General features: G+C 36.9%; 1 pseudogene; it reads right to left on the reverse strand.

Annotated features, from left to right (window-relative positions):
- Positions 1–780: 780 nt before the first annotated feature.
- On the reverse strand, positions 781–10,621 carry LOC127694465 (UDP-glucose:glycoprotein glucosyltransferase 1-like; annotated as a pseudogene).
- Positions 10,622–18,395: the final 7,774 nt, after the last annotated feature.

Below are 18,395 nucleotides of genomic sequence, written 5' to 3' on the forward strand. Positions count from 1 at the left end.
CAGGTGTGTGTGGTTGGCAGTCCTAGTTTTCTTTTTTTTCATAAATATAAAAATTGTTTACAAAACAATTGCCTAGACAGTCTGCTGGGAACAGAATAAAGCTTTCTTTGAATTCAGTCACACTGAACTGAAGAGAATGGCCAATTTTTTCATCTTCCCTTGAACACCCCCAAACTCTCTCCTACCTGCCATTTTCCCAGTCTTACCCAGACCACCCGGTTCTCCTGAAGACTGATTTGCTTAGTGACTGCACTGAGCCAACCCTGGAGACACATGATTATCGGCTGGGCTCAATTAAACAATGAGCCTAATGCTTGGGAGGGGGCACGAGATGTGAGAAGCTTGTTGGCATAGACCTAGAGGCGTGGATCAAGCATCTACCTGACCTGGTACAAGGTGGGCATCTGCACTGCAGCAAGGGCTGCAGGTAAATTGAGGTAAGGGATAACATGGTGACCTTTCTGCCCCACTTCTGGACCAGCACAGCAATGTGTGCCTGGGAGGTGGGCACCGAAAGACTGGGCTTCTTTCAGTTGCTGCCAACATTTCTCCCTCTGGTGAGAAGAGAGTCCCAGAAGATCAGCCACTTGTCTTCCTCTGAGGTGCAAATCCAACAGAGCCTTAGCCCCAATGATCTAGCACACACTAGGGTGCAGTCGTCTAAATCAAATGCTCAGATCAATAAGTGTGGCACACTTGCCCAATCAGTTCATCAACAGTTGTATTGACAGATTAGAAAACAAAACAAAACAAACAACAACATTTAGTACAAAACTGTCAAGGTGGGTTTCCTATCTTCCTCCAGAGATCATAGTTCTTTATGCTTCTGAGATCCTTCCTGTGTCTCCTCTGCACGTAGCGTTCCCAGCTCTTTCTCCTCTTGGAAGAGGATCTGCAGATGCTTGATCTCCTTCTGGTCGTAGTCTTGCCACTCCGGGATGATCTGCACAGTGGCCTCCAGTCATGGGATTACTACACAGGTCGATGGTCTTGGCCTGCTTCTTAGAGGCATCGTCATAACACGCTTCACACCAAAGCCACTCCTGAGGGAGCCATTTGGTTGGCACCTGATGGATCATATTGTTGGGCAAATCGTGAACAAGATTTGAAAGACTGTTGGGATCCAGACCTTGGTATTGTACCCTGAGTCTGTCACCAGAGGCTATTTTCTTTATAAATAAATAAATAAATAAATAAATAAATAAAAATTTAAAAAATAAAAAAATAAAAACGCTAGTTTTCTTAAATAGGAATGTGTGAGTAATGTACATGAAGGGTCCTAGGTTGCTATGTGCATTAAGAGAGATTATTGAGTATAGCTATATATAAAATGAACACTGGTTATTGTCAATCTTTATTACCCTCTCTCATCCCCTTTCTCTCTCCCACTGAAACAATTTTTCCAAAGTCCCCTCCCACCTTTATGTCTTTATTGTGTGTGATTGACAGAGTTTAATTACGGTTGCTTGTATGAGCATAGATGGGCAGTTATTTACTGAAGCATGGATAATTTCTCAATGTTTATACCACTGCAAAAAAGTGACACACGTTTCCCCAGCCATCATTAACTGTTAATTGTCCCTCAAGGTTGTGTAGGAGGGTCTCATGAGCTAATCTCTCTCCCATAATGAAATATTGATGGGGCCAATCTATGAGTTCTCAGCTATCATGAATATATGAGTACAATCACCATGTCTTGTCCTGCAGGCACTATTTTGCAACAATTCTCTCTGATCTTTGGCTGCTACAACCTTTCTGCCTCAAAGGCTGCAATATTCCCTGAACCTTGAGAATAAGATAGCCTGGTTAAGTTCAAATTGACGATCTTGTATGAAAAGTTATTCTAAATTTTTAAAATAAAAAAAAATTTTACTTTCTTGACATTATTTAACTAACAACAGGAATTGTCCCCAAAGGCAAAGAATACATAAACATACACACACACACACACACACACACGCTGGAAGTTGTTCTTCTAAAGGTATAGATATCATATTATACTTTTAATATTTAAATGTTGCTTTGAAGAATATTGCCAAAACTAAACGGATAGTGTTGGTAGACATTCCTCTGTATCTGCTATAAACCTTAAGAGAATGAATTATCTTACAACTAACTCTGCTTTTATAGTTGCAACTCAGGTTTAAAGTTGTAAAAATCTCTTACAGATGTGCCATTGAAAGCACATGACTCTGTAAGGGGAAGTGTGATACAGTTCCTGCCCCTGAAGCAAGGCTGTTGACCCCCATGATCCCATGTGTGCTGGATCTGCTGTCTTTACTACTCCTTTGAATCTTTCTTTTTGGGGGACTATACTTCCCCCATCACTTAGAGCTAATCACTCTAAGGACTGTAGTAAAGGAAACAAATGCAGTTCTCGGAAATAACGACTGGAGATGGTCATGAGGCTTTGTAGGATGAGGAACAGGACTTCTCCTTCGCCTTTAGGGCCATGGAAAAGGATGTAGACAATATAACCACGGAAGCCAGAAAAGCCTACATGGTCTGTTGCAGAAATAGTGCATTGCCAGACTTGACCTTAAAACTGGATTCATGAAGAGATACATGTACCCTCCAGTCCAATGACCACTGCATTAATTAACCAGGGTGAACTTGCTGACACCAGGATTAAAGTGGTCTCTAGAAGAAAATGCATAGATAGAAAAAAAGAGGAATTTGTATGTAATTTATGAATAAGTAGCATTAGAAGAAGAATTCACAAGGCTGTGGAATTGCTAGGATGAGGAAACAAAAATTAGAGACTTAATTGATGATGTTGAAACATATAAAAAATTAGTACTTTGTTCTCCTAGCTATTTGAAGAATTGAAGATGATAATGCCTGAAAAAAATATTAGAGAAAGCTGATTTACCTACATAAATTTTAAAACTTTGTAAGAAATCATTTTAATTTTAGTAGTCTGTTATTGTTCTGTTCTTACATGAAAATAGTTACTAGCGACTGTTGTTGGCCATACCAGGAAACTACAAGAGCTGTACCCACCTACCCATAAAGAACAGACTGTGTAAACCTATAAGGAAATGTGCTTTTGCTTTGCGTTTAGTTTCTACTCTATGGGGAATGGAGTTTGGGACTATTGATCTGGGATTTATAGAATTTATGCAAATTTAAGAATTTTTGATGAGTATTAATGAATAAAGCTTTGATGAAGGAGCTTTAGTAAATAAAAGATTAGGTTCAGGCTTTCTGGTTGGGAGAAGACGAAAGCATGAAGAAAGGAGAAGAAAGAAAGATGAGAATCTTCAGGGAACAAAAAGAGAACCCGAACTGAGAGCTTGCATCTATTACTGACTCCGAGTCATTATTGAGTCAGTGTTGTTCCCATTCCTGCCTTTCTTAGAGCCCTCTTTATGCTGAGGCACAGATGTGCTTTTTTAGGTACTATTGAAAATTGGGAGGGACCCTCCAAAATTGTTTATTCTTTATTTATTTGGATATTTTTGACATCATCTGCTGGAAGATGAGAAAAAAATACTAAAAATACTAAATTGCTGAACAAACTATTTAAATGTTTTAATGAATGATTGAATTAAGAAAGTTTGAAAAAACAAGACTATTTAAGAATATATTAGCCTTTCTATTCTATTTGTTAGCAGATATATTAAAATTCATATTCTCCTGCAGGGAAGCAAATGACTTAAATAATATGGATAAAGTTTTATTTATGGCTTCATCATAAAGCAACAACAATGAACCTTATCCAAATATTTTGACATAACATTAAGCATATACTCTACTCTATAGACTGATCTTCGTTCATGGTGTCCTTGAACTTCTTTTAAAAGCTGGAAGGAATTTTATGTTCATATTTTATCCTTGAGCTAATCTTACATATTTAAATGAATGTTTTCCTCTACTAATTAAACTTTATGAATAAATGTTCTAGTTAAAATTACTATTGCAATGATAAAGCAACTTGGGAAGAAAGAGTTCATGTTCATGATCAAAGAAAGTCAGGACAGGAACTCAAATGGGGCTCACTAACCTGGAGGCAGGAGCTGATGCAGAAGCCATGGAAATGGTAGGTTACTGACTTGCTCCACATGACTTGATCAGCCTGCTTTCTTACAGAATGCAGGGCCACCAGCTCTGGGGTGGTCCCAACCACAATGGTCTAAGACCTCCCTGATCAATTGCTAATTATGAAAATGTCATACAGACTTGCCTACAACTATATATTATGAACGTATTTTCTAAATTGAAGATCTGTCTTCTATGATGACTCGATCTTGCATCAGGTTGAAGTAAAGCGAGCTAGCACAATTGACCCCTTGTCTACTTGACACAAAAACACATTACTATTAAGCCACGCCCTTTCCTTTCTTGTCCATTGAGACTACACAGTAATAAAGACATCATACTATAAAATATTTTACAAACTTAAAAGGTCTCACAGCCCAACAATTTAAAGTCCTTGAAAAGTAATCTCTCTAAAAATATCCAGTCTCTTTTAATTCCCAATTTCTCTGCAAAACTGTAAAATCTTCATTTGAAAACTTTAATGTCTATCAACTGTGGGCTTTTCTAAAATAAAAAATAACCAAATACTTCCTTACTTCAAGACGGAATAATCAGGGCAAAGTCACAATGTGAACAAAGCAAAACTGAATTTTAACAGCATAAATAACTCAACATCCAGTATCTGGAATTCACTCAAGGTCATTTGGGCTCGTCTAAAAGGCTCCAGGTTCACTCTCCTCAACACACACAACTTATCTTGTAAGATTAGGCAGACTCCATTCCATTGCTCCTGCTGTTTTTAGTGGTAATCCCCTGGTACTGGCATCTGCAAAATTTGGGGTCTTTTCTTAAAACTGAACTGCACTTTCACCAATAACCTTTCATGGTGCAAGCCTCAACTCTGCATGACCCCTTCAATCTTGGATCTACAACTGTCACTAAGACTGCACATTCACTATGCGTGGCATCTCCTAGTTCCTCAAAGTTCCAAGCCTCAGCTGCTCTCTATGATCCTTTTATGCCTTCAAAATCAGCATGACCTAGGTGACACTTACATAACTGAGTTCAGCTACCAGTGAGAGGTACAATCTTGGTTGCCTCTGGGATACAGCATCTGTGTTCTTGTCCTCCTCTATTTGTGAAACATGTGAAGCAGTATTGGGACTTAGAGGTTGTATGGGTCTCAGTCCAACTGGCAAAGTCAGAACTATTATAACTCTTAAAAGAGAAGAGATGGGGATTGGACAGTCTGCACAGAAGATCCTGCTGCTGCAGCTACATCAGTGACAGGTGGAGGCAGTGTCATGCGCCTGGCAAGTCCAAAGTTTAGGGATGAATACTTTAGGAGAGAGAACTCATTCTCAAGCGTTGCAACTCAATAAAACAGTCACTTTCAAATGAACCTCAGTGAAATAGCTTGTGCCCTTTATTCCATGTGGACAGGGGCTATATAAAGATTGAGGATTGGGGCTGGGGTTGGGGTAGATGTTTCCTGCTAGCTTAGTTTGAGATATTAGTGATGCTCTATTTGCTTGGGGAAGTACTTCACTTGTTTTCCCTATGTGACTGATTGTCATGACCCTCTCAGTGGGATGTCCTGGTTACACATTCCAGTGGTAGGCAGTGAATGGCTCCACTCCTACCAGTTCTCATGTATGGTGGGGCAGTCCACTTGCCCTACATGTTCTGACTCTCAGCAAACAGTTCCAAGAAGAGTTCACCTCAACAATTCTGTCTCTTCCTAAACACAATAGATTTCTCAGCTCCTACCATCATGAAGTATCACAGCAAAGCTGATTTCACTTTAGTAGTTCTTCTATCTTGTCAGTCATGGCTAATCATTCAGCCCCAGCTAGTTCATCATACAGAATCTTAATTCATAATAACAAAATCTTTAAGTAACTCTAAACTTCTCTCTAGAATTTCATGAGGCAGGAGTCTGCATTTCTCAAACATGCTCTTTTCAAGCTACCACAGAACAGTTCAACAAACTTTGAACACTTGATGGCTTTTCTCAACTAAATTTCCAAAGTTCTTTCATAATCTTCTCCAAAACAACATGATCAAGACTATAAAAAGCAATAACCTACTATCCTGGTACCAATTTCTGTTCACAATTGAAGAAAGTCATAACAGTAGGAACTTGGAGGCCATGGAGGAGTGCTACTTCCTGGATTTCTTCATGTAGATTGTTCACTTTGTTCTTTCTTTTTCTTCTTCTTTATTCATTCATTCATTTCTTTGTTTTATTTACATTTCAAGTGTTATTGCCTTACCCCTGTTTCCCCCTCTTCTATCCCCTCCCCCTGCTTCCATGAGATTGTTCCTCCAATCACCCACCTAATCCCACCTTCCTGCCCTTGATTCCCCTACACTGGGGTATCTATTAAAAATTCTTCATAGGAACAAGGACCTCTGCTCCCATTGATGCCTGACAAGGCTGACCTCTGCTACATATGCATCCAGAGCTATGTGTATTTCTTGGTTGGAAGCTTAGTTCCTGGGAGATCTGGAGGATGGAGTGTCTGGTTGGTTGATATTGTTGTTCTTTCTATGGGGTTGCAAACCCTTCTAGCTCCTTCAGTCCTAACTCTGACACTATTGTGGATGCCAAGAAATGCACACTGACAGGAGCCTGATACAGCTGTCTACTGAGAGGTTCTGCCAGAGCCTGACAAATACAGAGGGGTGTGCTCACAGCCAACAATTGGACTTGAGCATGGGACACCCAATGAAGGAATCAGCCTACTTTCTTATAGAATCCAGGGCCATATGCCCAAGTAGCACCACCCACAATATTTTGGATCCTCCCTATTTAATCACTAATTAAGAAAATGCCCTACAAGTTTGCCTAGAGACCAATCTTATGTAGCCATTTTCTCAACTGAAGATCCTGCCACTTTAATGACTCTGGCTTGTGTCAAGTTGATGTACAATTAGACAACATAGGTAATAACAAAGGACAGAAGATTTTCTGTTATTGCTTATCTCTTAATAGTGGCTTATTTATTAACACTCAGTAAATGTAATTTTTTCTTTTCCTAGCAATTATAAGAATAATTAAAAGGAATTTTTTCTTTTGAATATCGTCTTCATTTAGATTGCCAATGCTAAAACCTTTCCCAATTTCCCCCCTCCCCAAAAACCCCCATCCCTTCCTCCCACCCCCTGCCTCCGCATATATGCCCCTCCACCCAACACACCTCCCCCCCTTGGTTGCCCTTTGTTGGGGCCTCTATTGAGCCTTTACCTGACCAATGACCACTCCTCCCGCTGATGTTCAACAAGGCCTTCCTCTGCCATATTTTTGGCTGGAACCATGAGTACCCCTTGGTTAATGGTTCAGTCCCTGGGAGTCTTGGGGGGGGGGGTCTGGGTAGCCAAAATCATTGTTTTTCCCAAGGGGTTTTAAATCCCTTTAGCTCCTTCGGACCATCCTCCAGCTCCTCCATTGAGGACCGCAGGCCCAGTCCAGTAGTTGGTTGATAGCTTCTAACTCTGTATTTGTAAGGCTCTAGCAGGGCCCCTCCGGAGACAACTATGGCCTGCTCCTTTTGATATATGCTTCATGTAATAGTGTCAGGGTTTTGTTACTGTTTATATGATGAATCTCCAGGTAGGGCAGTCTCTGGGTGGCCTTTACTTCAGTCTCTGCTCCACACATTGTCTCCTTTATTGCTCCTGTGAGTATTTTGTTCCCTTTCTCAGAGGAACTAAAGCACCCTTACTTAAGTCCTCCTTCTTCTTGAGCTACCTGTGCTGGGTGAATTGTAACTTGTTTATTTTGAGCTTTTGGGCTAACATCCTCTTATTAGTGAGTGCATACCATGTGCGTTGTTTTGTGACTGGGTTACCTCGCTCAAAATGACATTTTCTATTTCCATCCATTTGCCTAAGAATTTCATGAATACATTGTTTTTAATAGCTGAATAGTACTCCATTGTGTATATATACCACAGTTTCTGTATCGATTCCTCTGTTGAGGGACATCTGGGTTCTTTCCAGCTTCTGGCTATTATAAATAAGGCAGCTATGAACATAGTGGAACATGTGTCCTTATTACATGTAGGAGCATCTTCTGGGTATATGCCCAGGAGTAGTATAGCTCGGTTCGCTATAATTATGTCTAATTTTCTGAGGAATCACCAAACTGATTTCCAGAGTGGTTTTACCAGCTTGTGATCCCACCAACAATGGAGAAGTGTTCTTTTTCCCCCACATCCTCTCCAGCATCTGCTGTCCCCTGAGTTTTTCATCTTAGCCATTCAGACTGGTGTAAGGTGGAATCTCAGTGTTGTTTTGATTTGCATTTCCCTGATAACTAAGGATGCTGAACATTTCTTTAGATGCTTTAGAGCCATTTGAGTTTCCTCAGTTGAGAATTCCCTGTTTATCTCTGTACCCCATCTTTTAATAGGGTTCTTTGATTTTCTGGAGACTAACATCTTGAGTTCTTTATATACATTGGATATTAGCCCTCTGTTGGATATAGGGTTAGTAAAGATCTTTTACCAATTTGTTGGTTGCTGTTTTTTCCTATTGACCGTGTCCTTTGCATTACAGAAGCTTTGCAATTTTATGAGGTCCCATTTGTCAATTCTTGTTCTTAGAGCATAAACCATTTGTGTTCTCTTCAGGAACTTTTCCCCTGTGCCCATGTGTTCAAGATTTGTCCCTACTTTCTCCTCTATAAGCTTCAGTGTGTCTGGTTTTATGTGTAGATCCTTGATCCATTTGGACTTGAACTTTGTACAAGGAGATAAGAATGGGTCGATTTGCATTTTTCTGCATGCAGACCTCCTGTTGATCCCCATTTGTTAAAAATGCTGTCTTTTTTCCACTGGATGTTTTTTAGCTCCTTTGTCAAATATCAAGTGACCATAGGTGTGAGGGTTCTTTTCTGGGTCTTCAATTCTATTCCATTGATCTTCCCGCCTGTCAGCATGCCAATACCAAACAGTTTTTATTACTATTACTCTGCAGTAGAGCTTGAGGTCAAGGATGGTGATTTTTCCAGAAGATCTTTTTTTGTGGAGAATAGTTTTTGTTATCCTGTTTTTTATTTTGTTATTGTAAATGAATTTGAGAATTGCTCTTTCTAGATCTATGAAGAATTGATTTGGGATTTTGAAGGGGATTGCATTGAATCTGTAGATTGCTTTCAGCAGGATGGCCATTTTTACTATATTGATCCTGCAAATCCATGAACATGAGAGATCTTTCCATCTTCTGAGACCTTGTTCGATTTCTTTCATCAGAGGCTTGAAGTTCTTGTCATATAGATCTTTCACTTGCTTTATTAGAGTCACATCTAGTTATGAAATATTATTTGGAACTATTGTGAAGGGTGTCATTTCCCTAATTTCTCTCATCTTGTTTATCCTTTGAGTAGAGGAAGTAATACTGATTTGCTTGAGTTAATTTTATATCCAGACACTTTGCTGAAGTTTCTTACTAGCTTTAGGAGTTCTCTGGTGGAAGTCTTGAGGTTGCTTTAAGTATATTATCATATCATCTGCAAATAGTGATATTTTGACTTCTTCCTTTCCAATTTGTATACCTTTGACCTCCTTTTGCTGCCTGATTATTCTGGCTAGGACTTCAAGTACTGTACTGAATAGATAGGGAGAGAATGGGCAGCCTTGTCTGGTCCTTGATTTTAGTGGGATTGTTTCAAGTTTCTCTCCATTTAGATTGATGTTGGCTACCGGATTGCAGTATATTGCTTTCACTCTGTTTATGTATGGGCCTTGGATTCCCAATCTCTCCAAGGCTTTTATCATGAAAGGATGCTGGATTTTGTCAACAGCCTTAAAAGGAAAATTTATGATCACTAAAACATTTATTTTATAAGTAGATGTGTTTCATTTATGTTTGAAATGGTGATTCTATTTTCTACATAGTCATCAGTTTTTCTTCTTGCTCCTCCTTTTTCTCCCCCAAGTCCACTTCACAACATAAAATAGGTACATTTATATAGTTACCTAATCATATTAGTAATCTAATAGGTACTAGAATGTATAGTGTGCAAGAATATATATTAGAAAATATTATTCTCACTCTAAGTACTTTATTGGCTTCTCAACTTTGTCATTGGACAATTCTTGACTGAAATAATTATATAGCAATTTAATTTTGAGCATAGGTATGACCATCATTAAAACACATGTCCTCTGTTTGTTTGGATTGGTTTTGTTGGATTGATTATTTGAGATACAGTATACTCTTTGTAATTCAGGTTTTACTGGAACTAGCTCCATAGACCAGGGTGAACTCAAACTCACGGAGATCTGGCTTCCTCAACTTCTCAGTGCTGGGATTAAAATTATGTACCAACATGCCTGGCTCCTTGTAATGTTTGAACTGGATGTCAATGGTCTCATAAGTTAATATATTTGAATACTTAATCATGAGGATTTGTAAGTATTAGAATGTATGTAGAAGGATTAGAAAGTATGACCCTGATGGAGTAGGTATGGCTTTCTTGAAGGAAGCATGTCACTGCAGTTGTGTTTTGGGATTTCAAGAGTTCAAGCCAGGCCTGCTGTCTGTTTTTCTGTGGCATTTAGATACAGATGTAGATCTCTCAGCTACTTCTTGAGTACCATGCTTACCTGTATGCCACCAGGTTCCTTACCATGACGATAATGGCCAAACCTATTTTTTAAAAAAGCTATAGTACTTTCATGCAATACAAACCTTTAAGACAATATTTTTGTTATTTTGCAGTTACTTCATTTTTTTCCATTGTCCTGTTTATTTGGGCTTTGGTGGAATATTCTTGCAGTTTCTTGTGACCATTCTTGTTATAAGGCATGCATGGAGATCTTTACAATATATTAGCCTTTCTTACTTAATTAGGCTTTGAAGATCAAAATAGAGTTTGAAAATGAACTGTCTTACTAGAAGTATACTCAATGGCAATTGATAGTTCTAAAACTGCAGCATTGAGATACTAAACAGAGTCCTGTATCTCTAATACTAAAAGATACACATTTAACTTTTCTGAAATCAGAACACAAGCAACATTGAGACATATTGTATCAGATTTAGTGTCAAAGCTCTCATATAAAGTGATAATTACATGCTATCACAAATGGATTTACATTTCAAATTCCAAACGGATTTATGTAATCCCCATAGTTAACATGAAGACATTCTGCTTAAACTCTAACTAAATAATCACTGAATTGCAGTATTCCTCTAAAGTCTGTCTGATCCACATACCAAAACCACACATGTCTAACTAAGGGCCAGTCCAGCCTGGGTCTAATGCCACCATTTGTCTAAATATTGTTAACCAGTCCTAGGGACTATGATAGACATGTCATCTCAATATTCATTCCTTGTTGTCACTGAGTTTTGTTTTGTTTTGCTTGTTTGCTTTAAGAATCTAGTGAGGCTCATAAGGTAGTAGTAAGACATATGTAACTTTTTAAATTATATTTTAATTTTTTTGGGGATTCCTTCCAAATTCATAGTCCCTTTACTTTAATTGTTGTTATAACATGTATGTAAAAACACATAAATATCTAAATGTTACTGGTGAGGTTGTTTCCATGATGATCCTAAATCCTATCAAGTTGACAATAAGGATTAGTGATCACACAATTCTAAAATACATTTTTTCCTTCTACTGAAGACCAAAGTCATGACAATCTTTTGTTTATTCTTGCTATGATGCAGAACCTGTGGACAGTTTAAAGCACACAGATGAATAACCTATATTTAAAAGCACTACTCATTTTCTGTCTTTTTTTTCTCTCTTCTGGCCTTTGTTTGAGATAGAAATTGAACCCAGAGATTTAGGTATGCAAGGAGAGCACTCTATCACCCTATCCAGGTGGTGTCTTCTTAATGCAAATAATTCCCCATTTTCTTCCCTCTTGGTAATAGATTCCTCTTATCTTTGTTTTTATCTTTCTTTACACATTGATCTATGCACTTCATATGACTGACAGACTCAGAATAGAATACACTTGTTAAATACTTCAGTCCAACACCTTTTTAGACCTTTTCATCTCTTCTACTATTTAAGCCTAAGATGTTGATAAAAGGTAGGTTTTACTTTTATAAAACTTATAGTGAACCAACTACTTGATGGATTACAAAAACCCGATGTAGATGTGTAGCTTTATGTTTAACCATTTTCTCCAATGTGGGAGCATGTGAAGGGGCAGTCAAATGTGACCTTGTATCTGTAATATGTCAGTGCAAGAGATTTCTATGGAGTTCTGCATGTATAAATTCTCTTCCAGCTTGTAAAAATATTTTTATGTCAACAATGTTTGTTGTATAATTTTAATTGTAAACTGCTTAGAAAGTGAGTTTTTTTTGTAGTCTTGAGCATGCACAATAAAGTGTTATTTCCCTTAATGTTTTCATTCAGTCAAGTGAATGTGTTTTTGTGTGTGCATAATGACAGCACAAGTGCTTCAGTTCAGATAAACTCTAAGGTTGTAGCCATGTTCATTGTCATGACAGATAAATGACATTTTGTTCTTGAACTTAAGGCACATACTCTCCCATAGTGTCCTTTATTATATATCTTAGAAGTATTCGTTAACTTTTTAATATGGAAAACTACGTAGAAGCAGGATCCAACTCACAAGTTAAATTTTCTTAGTTTCTCAAGTAGTCAACATTTATTCAAATGAAGTTAAAATTTCTATTCTGAAAAATGACAAAAGAATTATTAAAATAAATCTACCCATCAAAGAGCCTATATTCTCTTTTCAGTGGGATAAATAAGATCACATTTTTCTTTCATTCATTAATTTGGGACATACATTATTAAATAAAACATTTAAGTACATCATTGAAAACAAAGTTTTTCAGCTGTTTTTCACAATTTCATCTACATTCATTTGGCAAATTTAATACAGACTACCAAAGAGCAATTCTGATACTTATGAAAGAAGACACACATTGTTAATTCCACGAGTCTTTCTGTAAACAGAGGATAAATGTAAGAGTATGCTATCTGTCAGCCCCATTTAACTGCTGAATTATAACTAGAATGTCATAACTTTTATTAGTTTTTATAGTGAAACTTTTTGAAAGCATGTGATTATCCCAACTTATTCAAATATTATATAAACTAAAAAAAAGTTATACACTCTGTAAAATGAATGTAATAGGATATTGTTATCTAAATGATGACTTTACATAAAAATATCATATTGCAAACAATGGAAATTCTCATGTAATTCCTACAAAATACCCATATACATCATTGTGTTGGTATGGTTTTGAATAATTACACAAAATTATGCACATCAGACAAATTATTTTAATAAATTATATTTTAAATATCTCATACATTTTTGCCCTTCAACAGAATTTTATTGATTCTTTATTAATTTCACAACATGCACCCTAGTACCAGTAATCTCCCCATCCTTCTACCCTTGCAACCTCCCCCATAAGATAATAAAACACACACACACACACATACACTCACACACATAACCCACACAAACAAAAATAAGCATGGTATAGGAAGCATCTCATAGTGGAAGTAGTAGTATGTCACAGTGTGTCCCACAAATGACCCCTCTGTCCACATGCATCTTTACTAGTTCATGTTCATTGCAAAGAGTTGTTGGTCTGGTTCAAGGTCTCTGGCTCTTCTGTGACATCACCAATCTTGGCCCCTCACTGGGACTCTTTCCTGGTTTCCTGTGGTTGTCTTATGACTTGGAGATCCTACAGCTTTAGAAAGACCAGCCCTTTCATGTGACCCAACAGTTTACAAATGATGAAGACTTTGAAGTGGGCCAACTGAAAGCACTGGATCTTGGCCTGGGTGTTAGCTGATCTGGTCAACCCACTGGCTTAAATAAGTGGATTTTTTATAAAGTGTAGTTTATAAAATTAAAACTATTAGGGTCAACTTCACCCAGCAATCTCTTGTATTAGGTTAGTTGTCTAGATCTCCTATATATGGGCCTATCTATTCTACCTGGTCCTTCTATACCAGACTGACTTCCTAGGACTTATACTTAAAGAATGTAGCCCACACAGCCTCTGGAAAAGTAGGGATTACAGCTCCCCAGTTTAGGGTCACCTGTACCACTGTTGAACTGCTTGCACCAGCTGTACAGAAGAAAATGAATATCTCAATCATAATATTAATTAACCCTATCCAGAATGTTTTAAAGAACTCACTCTAATGCTGAGATCTGACCAAAAAAAAAAAAAAGACAAAAATAAAATTAAGAAGATAATTTAAACAACTATTGGAAACAAGAGAAAAGAGTGCTCTGGGCTTAAATGTGTGTCATATGGAGCTAGCATGAACATTAAATTATACATAATTAGTGGATGCATCTGAAGGGAAATACAGTACTGGCTGTTGAATGGTTCCCAGTTATGTAGATTGTATAATTGAGAAATCAAAGTTCTTTACTGAGCCAGAAATAGGAATGCAGTTAAAATTGATGTGGAAAACTAAATTTTCAAGATGGATGGGGTCAGCTTGAAATGTATCAAACATATACAGAATTTAGTTGGATTTTAGTCTCTATGTACAATGGAAGAGTCACAGAGAGATCCATGTTCAGGTACTGCCAAATGTCTATGCACAATTATAAATCAAGAGTTAATTTTGATTTAGAGAAAATGAATAAAGGTATAAACAGGAGCTATGCGACTTGAACCTCTGTGTGTCAGGAGTTTTCTGGAAAAAGGAAAAAGAAACTTTGTAACACTATTAATTTTTCAGTTGAGTGGCAGAAGATTGTCTCTGTAAACTCAAAGCAGTAGTTTGAAAAAGAGAATAAGAAACCATCTGGAAGACAAATTTTTCAGGTCGAAGGAATTATTCCTCAGTGTTTACAAATATATTTTTGTGAATGTTTTTCCAATGAAATAGAAAAAAAAACAAACACAAAAATAGAGTATTAACAAACCCCCAGTAATGTTGTATAACGCCATAAACATAATAGTTCTAGTAAATATACTTTAATATCAGAATTGTTAATATGCTATAATATTTACTATTATTACATTGCAATATTACAATATAAAATATTATATATTCAAAATATATTATAAGAATCAATAATAATTATTAATTATACAATAATTTAATACAATAATTATATGTATAATGCCAGGACATAACTGAGTGAAAATTATTAAAGGCAGACATACCTGGAAGAACAAAGTACAAAATATAGCAAAATATTGAAAATTGGACTGATTTCAGCTAGGAATAAGAAATCATTCTTCAAGTACAAACCAGAAAAAAAAGGAATCACTATTGAAATATAAAGTGAGGTAAAACAAAGACAAAAGAGAAAAAAAGAAAAAATGAAAGAAGCTTGATAAGATATGGCAAAGAGTAGCTATTACAGAGGAAACTATAACTGTAGAGGAGTGATAATATTGTGATCGTGTGAACTTATTATATTATTAACATCGAGAATAGAAAAGATATAACAGTCACTCAGAGAGAGGGTAAAGGACATGTAGTCTATAATGAAGACATGAGCCTGCAAATTAAAGGGAAAAAGCACCGCAGGATTGTGGGATGCAGAATAGAGAGGGTAGCAAGGTCTTTACCCTTCATCAAAGAAACTTCTCTTTGCAACAGAGGGTACCACTTCAGAGATCCACCACCACCACCACCACAACACCAACAATAGCAACAACCAGCAGAGTTGTGAATCACAGTTCCAGTAGATAATATTTACAAAACAAACCCAAAAGCTAAGCCTCAGGAATCATTGTAGAAGATGGGAGGGAAGACTGTAAGACCCAAAGGATAAGGGAGTTTGCAGTGAGACTATGAGTCTCCAAGCAATGTCAAAAGTTACACCTGTAATATCTCACTAATGGGACTGTCCGAACTAGAGTAAACAATAACAAAATCAATAGAAATGCCAAAGTGGATATAGAAAAGTTTACTAGGACAAATCCCTACACAGAGAACTTTAGACAACCAAGGAAGGCTGTGAGCAGAAGAAGTAGGCTTCCACAGGGAAGATCATTCCAACTGGATATCCAATACCGAAAAGTCTGCTCTGAAAACATTATAAAGTATGAGGAGGCTTAATTTGTTTTGGAACATACAAACACAAACATTTGTAACAACAATGGGAAAAAGAGAACATGAATTTTAAAGGGGAATAAATGTGAGACTTTGGAGAAAAGCAATATGAGGTAATGATATTAAAATCTTTAAAAAGTAAAAGAAGTAGTATAATCAGAAGAAGAGTGACTGTGTCACGGCACTCACATCAGTGATTTGATATTGAATCTAGAACTTATAGACCTCTCATTCTATAAAAGTGTAGTGGCTGGCTTGTATTCTTTTTTCCATTTCCAATGATTTGTGTTCTTTTTGTTATATATTTTTGTTATATAAATGTCTTTATTTTGCATTAAGATAACATTAAAAAAAGTAAAGCATGATTTCTTCTGGGACAATGAAAAGCTTTCATTGGGAGGAGGAGCTTTCATTCCCGATCCAACTCAGGTCCTGTGGGTTACGTGTATGATGTGCATGATATGATCAGCAATGGAGACTTACTGTATACTTCTGGAGAGCAACCAAGAGCAACAGTGTCATCTAGAATAGTTTGAGACTGAGAAGCTTGCATTTGTGTGTGTGTGTGTGTGTGTGTGTGTGTGTGTGTGTAACAATTAGAGGACAAGAGACCACACATTTGAGGAAGAACAAAGGGTATATGGGAGGGGTTGGTGAGAGGAGAGGAAATTATGTACAATATTACAATTTCAAAAATAACAATTCATTACTGAAAAGGTAAAGCAAATACAGACTGTAGAATTAGACTACGTGAGATTAATACTGGAAGGAAAGTAGTGATGCAGCTAATAATAATAATAATAATAATAATAATAATAATAATAATAATTAATAATAATAATAACCTTGTAGCTCCCTTTCCAGCTCCAACTGATTTGACTCTCTAAAGCACTGTACTGTGACTGACTCTAAAACTTTATTTGGCTTCAACGTAAAAAAAAAAATGCTGTGACCCAGTAGTAATCTTTGCTCTATATTCAGATTATAGACTTCTTGTTATTATTTCTTAGGCATTTTCGATTTGTTTATTAACTTCTTCCTTATACAGAGGAAAAAGCCTTGGGTCCTTTGGGGGGAAAAGACATTTATTAGTAAAATCGTATGATGTTCTAATTATAGATTAATTGTATATATTTCTAATTTAATGAAGAGAAACTTTCTATGTCTTGAAAAGACACACTCCTATGATAAAAAAAAAATCTCTTTCTGGCGACCCTGTAAATAATCTGAGCATCCTCTGAAAATACCAAATTAAAGAATGAATAAAAATAGTTCCCCTAAATTGTTCTAGTCCCCAAACCACTTACCCTATTCAGAATTTCATTTTGAGCTATCTAGGTCCACCTGACTCTCAGTTCTCACATTTATTTTTATAACAAAATCTAGCAAGCCCAGACATGAGGTATCATTTTCTTTTCCAAACCGAATAAGAATCAGGGCTCTGTCACTTTCCTAATGAGGACTCGTGCACAACACCATGAACTTAAAGCATATTCAGGTGAAGACCTGTGATTTTTAACAACCAGACTTGCTAAGGGAATCATTTAAAGACAGTGTCAAAGGAACTCTTGAGAGTCAGCACATGATTAAACAGGAAGAAAGCTGGCATAAGTCTTGATTTTTCTCAAAGACTAAAAGTATAATGTTACTCTTTTTTGGATGGGACCTGTTACTGACTCATTTAACAATGAATGTAGGAAATTTCAATGAAAGTGGAAAGCTGTGGTGTTTAGGGTAGCTTGGAACACTGGGTATTTTGTAGATCAATGGTCTGGATGGGTTTTCTTCTGGGTATCTAGCCCATTCTCAAGCCCAGACCTCTAAATAGCAGTCTTGCTCATGTAATTTCAGTGATGAGCTGCAACCCACTGTTCTTTTGCTCTCAACTAGGGTCCACTTTGGTTGAGAAGATTTGCTGTTAGATTCCAGACTGACTTTTGTGCCTTTTGAATATATTTTACTAATTTTTTTGTGTCTCAGATCACAGCGCATACTGGTGATTTCCCTTGATAATTACCATACTACAAACTCTGAAAGTGTGTCTTTGCTGGCCATTGAAAAATAGTCAATGCTGTGATGAAGTATTTTATACTCCATCTTATTTTATATAGAATAAGTAACTAGTAAACCCATATGAATGCTATGAAAAGAATGAATCAATAAAAGACTTAAATATCACATGCTTAGACAAGTGTTAGCCTGAATTCATTTCACCAACTATTACACACACAATGGTCATACAGAGTGGCTCATGGGGATGCTTGTTTTTATCTGTATTATTCCTGAGCAGTTGTCAAATGGTTTTGAGGTCTCTCTCTCTCTCTCTCTCTCTCTCTCTCTCTCTCTCTCTCTCTCTCTC

This window comes from Apodemus sylvaticus, chromosome 10 (genome assembly GCF_947179515.1).
Source record: "Apodemus sylvaticus chromosome 10, mApoSyl1.1, whole genome shotgun sequence".
Classification (NCBI taxonomy): domain Eukaryota; kingdom Metazoa; phylum Chordata; class Mammalia; order Rodentia; family Muridae; genus Apodemus; species Apodemus sylvaticus.